General features: G+C 40.3%; 1 protein-coding gene across 1 annotated transcript in view; it reads left to right on the forward strand.

The window, feature by feature from the left end:
- The window catches only part of PUM2 (pumilio RNA binding family member 2), a 129063-nt gene that overhangs the window by 49020 nt on the left and 73913 nt on the right, over window positions 1-6130 (forward strand).

Here is a 6130-nt window from a genome sequence, read left to right on the forward strand (position 1 = left end):
TCTAATAGTTATTCTATTATGTGGATTCTCTAAACAGCGCAGGACATGATTCTACACAATTACTTTAATAGTAAAGGCATATTAAACTCTTCGATATTGGAACATAAACCAAAGTGCAAGCTTAAAGTACTGTAACTCCAATGTACTTTTTTTTATCAATAAAAGGAATTTTTTGAAGAATCCTATTTATTTTCTTTGCTGCAGCTTGCTCCATGATTGACCTAGCTAATTGCCCAGTCATAGTGTAGTATATGTAGGGAGCAATGTACACTACCAGCACCATCCGTGTGTGTAGTGGTGGGAGGCAACTGATAAGCATAAACCTGAGCACTATCAGCAGAACATGCTGCAGCTGGTAGAAAAGATGGAGGATTTAAGGCACATCCTACTGCTGACACACCACCACGTTTAGAACTTTAGCAATATGCCTCATGCGAAATGTAGTTTTCTTTACATATTTTACTTGTTTATAAACTTGGTTAAATGAATATTAAACTGTATAATATAAGATAAGATGTTTATACAGTATGTACTTAAAAGCTTTGCAATATACTTTTATTTATTTCTTAAGACATGGTGAGCTTAAGGAATCAATTACTGTTGGGAATATCACTCTTGGCCAGCAGGAGGAAGCAAAGAGCACCACAGCAAAGCTGTTATGTTATTTCCCTTCCCATAAACCCCAGTCATTCTCTTTGCCTCTGTACAAGGAGGAGGTGAAGTTTTCAGTGTCTGAAGAAAATTGGATTTATTTCACTTCAAGCCAGATTTTATTTAAAGCCAGAGTAGGTTTACTCTGTTCTTCCTCAAGATTGGGTCTTGCCATACTCCACGTTAATCTCTTCAGTATGGCAGTGGTGGCTTTAAAGCAGTTAGGAACTTGTGAGGTGGGCCTTGCTGCGTTTCCTAACATTTGTTACTGCCCTAATACTGAAAGCCTGAGTAGGTTTACTCTTTCTTTCTTATACAGGTCTCTGTGAGGAGTGGCATCCTCTCATATCTAGTAAACTGTCCTCCTGCCGGATGGCCAGACTACAGGTAATTGCCTTTTCTTCTTCTAGGGTGGGAGACTGGCACTAAAAGGGCTAAGAAGCCTCCCTGTAACTTATGATGGGACTTTATATCCTTTAGAAGGATTTTTTAGGCAGGTCGCAGGCACTTTTTGAGACTAGAAACTAGGGGTTCTGCCTTTTTTTTTTATATATATATAGCTTTCCCCGACTTTATTGTGACTCAGATGTGTATGGCTCTTAGGCGTTAATTGCCCCTTCATTACTTTTTCAACTGACTGTCAGCTACAGCGTCTGCCCATGCAGACAGTCAAGTGTACACAGTCAAGGTATTTTTAATTGATTCCTTGGAACCTTATGTGCGAACCTGCAGTTTTTTATTTTAATGGGTCCTTCACATTTTTCTCCTTGCGGAGGAGTCTGGTGTTTGTGAGCACGCTTGTTTTTATTTCATTAAGAGTGGCACCATTTTGGGGGATCTTTGGGATCATGGAGACCTAAGGGTTTTTTTGCTCTATGTTGGTACGTATCCGCTAAATGAGGTGCAAAGTTAGTTAAAGCCTCGCACTTCATTTTTGTGCCGTCTTTTTGGCCCGCCCCCTTCATAATTATTGCGGAGAAGCGCCATTTGCATTTTCGTCTCTGGGCTGGTCTGTGACCACGCTTCCTTCTGTTTTTTTTTTTTTTTTTTTTTTCTTTCTGAGATCGGAGCGATGTTGACCTAATGTAATCACCTGTTAGGTGTGAGTTAGAAAGGGTTATGCCTGTTATGGAGAAACGTTTATCGGGTAGCTCATCGTTTAGGTTCGTTTAGTTGTAGACACGGTTTTTGTATACAGTTAATTTAGTGTCCTTTAGAGGGCGCTAATGCTGTTTTTTCTACTAGATGATGCTGCCAGCTACTATGCAGTCTCCCTAGTACATTTAAATATTTGACACCTGGGAACATCTTGAATTCCAGGGCATGAGTGTCTCTGGGTTTTTTAATAGAGCCTGAGGCACAATTTGTTTAACATATACAATTCTGTGCGGTGTAATAGATTTTTTTTATTCTTAGTCAATGTCTCTTAGGATGATACTGTTTAGGCAATGACGCAGTTTTCTCCTCTTAAGTCCCAAACCTTAATGGCGTCACGTGCAGTGCCCTGCGGTACCTCTCAATCTCCTGAAGGAGTGTATTTGCCTACAGATTTGGAAGCTCAGGTGGTATTTGCGGTATCTGTGGCTTTATCTGTTTGTTTGTTTTTCCTTACGTACAGGGAAAATGCAAGAGGACATTTTAAAGTTCAGATAGTAGGGTTTCTTCTCCACATTCTGCTACGCAGGTTGTTCTCTCTCCTAAGTCTTGTGAGGAATATTTGCTGGTAGTTTCTGAGGGTGAAATCTCAGATTTGAACAGTAAAATTCCTTCATCTGATGCTGAAGTCCTCTATTTTAGATGTATGGAGATACACCTATTACACACAACTAGTTGCTAACTCTAGGGGGCGCAAAGTGAATAGTGAAAATATGGTTAAATCTATGGTATAGCCCACTAGATCAACAAGAGGGATAGTGTAAATGAAATCATACATCTATATAGCTGAGGACTAAGGCCCAAATAAAGACACATCAATAAATTGTAAGCACAATGGGATATACAGTCACCAAGAACACAGTATATATACAAATGATGATAGTAATAAAAAATAAAATTATAATAAAAACAAAGTTCTGTTGGTTCTTATCTGTATAAGACTTAGTCCTCAGGGAAATCCCAAAGAAACACAGTCCCTTTTGATGTAAGGTAATCCTGTATGATACAGATGATGTAGAGATCACACCTGAACTCTGGAGTCAGCTCTTTGTCAAAATGTATGGTCTGGATACAAACTTTCTCTGTGAAAAAAGAATCACAAAAACAAAGGTGCCTCCTTGTGTGATACATTTGGAACAAATGGAATAATGTGAATACCAAATTGATACTCACATATGTGGCAGCACTCAATTGTGCTAGTAGAGGCAGACTGGGAGCTCTGTGTCCCAGCTCACTGCAACAACAAGATAGAGGGTCTCTCCAATGTGCTACACAGACCAATTAAGCTCAGACTCAACAGTGAGTTAAAAACCACAATTTAATGGTATGATAAAATACAGCCTGAGGAAACAGACAGAGGTCTGAGAAACGTGTTGCTTATTGTTGTTCAATTTTAGTGTCATATGTTTGACATTTTGTATTTTATCATATCATTAAAGGGTCACTGTAAGTAAATATTTTCTATGCCTGTTACTAACTACCCCAAATATGCTTTTTATCAATAGCATTTCATTAACATATCTCTACCGTATATCAGAAATCTTGTCTGCAAATTTAATTGTTTTCCAAACCCACTCCGTGGGTATCCTTTGCTCTGTACCAATCCGTTTACAATACCTAGGTTTCAAAATGGCGCTTTAAACACAAATTTATTGGTTTAAGTATTTTGAACACTCAGTGCTGAAAATAGTGGGCAGGATAATGTGACATCATCAGCGAATAAAAGATATAACTCTTAGAACGTTATGAAACTTCGTTTTGGAGAAAATATAGGTCAGTAGGTTTTAATTAATGTTTATTAACTTTAATATGTTTAGCGTAAAAATTATAACAGAAAGTAATCCTTTAAATTGTGGTTTTTAACTCACTGTTGAGTCTGAGCTTAATTGGTCCGTGTAGGACATTGGAGAGACCAGCTATCTTGTTGTTGCAGTGAGCTGGCACACTGAGAGCTCCCAGTCTGCCTCTACTAGCACAATTGAGTGCTGCCACATTTGTGAGTATCATTTTGGCATTCACATTACTCCATTTGTTCCAACTGTATCACACGAGGAGGTACCTTTTTGTTTTTGTGATTCTTTTTTCACAGAGAGTTTGCATTTCAGATGTATGCTTGCATGCCTCGTGTACTGTGAAAGGAGGTTTTAGCTTCTTAGACGACATCATTACTCCTGTCATCAACCTTGGAAAGTTTTTGTGAACTTTTATCATTTCTATGATGATCCTTCCTATAAAGAGGTGTTTTCTAGATGTGCCTTGGATGTTTTTACAGGAATAGGAGAAGTTAGGGTTACCTTTCTCCCGGTGTCCTGTCCTTTAAAGGATTTTCCTGTCCCTGACTCCATTAAAATGCATAGTGCCTTAAGTAGAAGGGAGCTTTTCTACTATGGCTCAGAGAACTTTGATCCCTATGAAGGGTTAGCTGCTCCCTTACGGATCCATGGATGAGAAGCTGGAGGTTCAATTGTTCATTTAGAGCAATGCCTTGACTTTTCAGACTTGCTGTGCTAGTCAGTCGGGCTTGTGGCTGAAATCTTGGAAATCAGCAGAGAAGCTTACCTGTGGCTTAGTGGTACAGCCTAGGCTTTCTAGTTCTGCAGTTGCAGGTTCTTATTTTATGTTTCCTCCAAATCCTAGCTTCTGGTGTTTTCTTTCAAGGATGAGACCTTGTTGGGACTTGGTCTGACAGAAACATCCTCTGACTTTACGGGTGAAATTCCACCCGTCAAGAGAATAGACTAAAGGAATGTTGTTGTTTTTTTCCTTTTCCTATTTCTGCAGGGTCAGTCATGTCTTTGGGAAGCCAACCAAACTTAGTCCATTCTAAGATTCCTCCCAGGGGTAGATTTCTAGAGTATCTGCAATCCAGGTATGATGAGAAGCATTCCTTGAACTGGGTTCAGGACCTTTTCTGGGAGTGATAGTCCCAGTCTTGGAACGGGATCTAGGTATTTACCTCAAGTTTCTCAGGTTCTGTTCATAACAAACATAGACCTGAAGGACATGTATTTATTGTTCCCATGATCGGGATCTTCTCAAGTCTGTTTCATCTTCCTAGAAAGAATTTTAGGTCTTGGGGTATTGCAAGGTTTTTTTTCTGAACAATATATGGTTCAGGTGTCATCCTTCCTTCGAGCATACCCTCTTTCAGAAGATCTTGTCCAATCTACTTTCCCATGAATGGGAAATGAATCTGGAGCAGAGTTCCCTTGTTCCATCCTCAAGGGTGATGTTTTTTTTGGGGGGACCTTAAATAGATTCTCTATCTAGGAGAAGATTCTATCAGAGGTCAGCTAATCAAGTATTTATGCCTTTTCCCCTCTCTGCTGTCTACTGTCTGGCCAACGGCAAGCTCTAATGGTCCGGTTGATCGCTCAATCATCTTGCAACCAGAGAGTTGAGATTTAGCTGCAGTTGATTTTACTTTTTACTTTTCAGTGACTCTAGGTATGGAGGGAATTGGTCTGATGGTTTCCATGGACATTATTCCCTTTTTACTATTTTCCATACAATGGAGATCTTTCGGATCTGTCTCAGGAGATAGATCCAGATCAATCATCAAGAGACTTTCTCCTGTGGTGGTTTTTCAGGAGTATGTCTCAGGGCACGTGCTTCTGGAGACATTCCTGGGTGATGTGACCACGTTGCCAGCTTGCTGGACTGGCAAGCAGTCTGACGAGGCCACCTCCAGTGGCTTACATCAGTGTCCTTGGAGACTTGGGTTCGGATCCCACCACTCCAGAATCCAGTTAACCTATGCGGTGCATTGACATTATTAATCCAGTGGAACTCGAAGTTCCTTATTCATAGGAGGAGACTTGGATTGTCTGTGGGCGGAAACTCACGATTACTGTTTGTCATCCATTTTCCAGGGGTGGACATCTGGAAATCTGATTTCTGTACAGACAGATATTTCATCTGGGGAGTGGGACTCTCCATGCAGAGGTGTTCTCCGGATAAACCCTCAAATTTGGAGGTTTCCGGATTTGACTTTTGCGGGCATTTCAACAAGCTTCTAAGATATGGTTCAAGGTCTAGTGATCAACAGACCGTTCTGGTGGCTTTTCCTGGGATTTCAATCTCTCATCCCTGTTTCCTCTGACTTCCTTCCACGAGTCTTTACTTGTGTCAAACAGGAGAGAACATCAGAAATTTTGGTAGCTCCTGCATGGCCTCACAGGATTGGGTATGCAGACCTAGTGGAGATATTGTCTCTTTCACCTTGGAGATTGCCTCTAAGGAAGGACCTTCTAATCAGGGTCTTTTCCCAAATTTCTTTTCTCGGAAGCTGACTGCTTGGAGATTGGACGCTTAGTTTGGTTTA

The sequence above is a fragment of the Bombina bombina genome, chromosome 4 (genome assembly GCF_027579735.1).
Source record: "Bombina bombina isolate aBomBom1 chromosome 4, aBomBom1.pri, whole genome shotgun sequence".
In the NCBI taxonomy this organism is placed as follows: domain Eukaryota; kingdom Metazoa; phylum Chordata; class Amphibia; order Anura; family Bombinatoridae; genus Bombina; species Bombina bombina.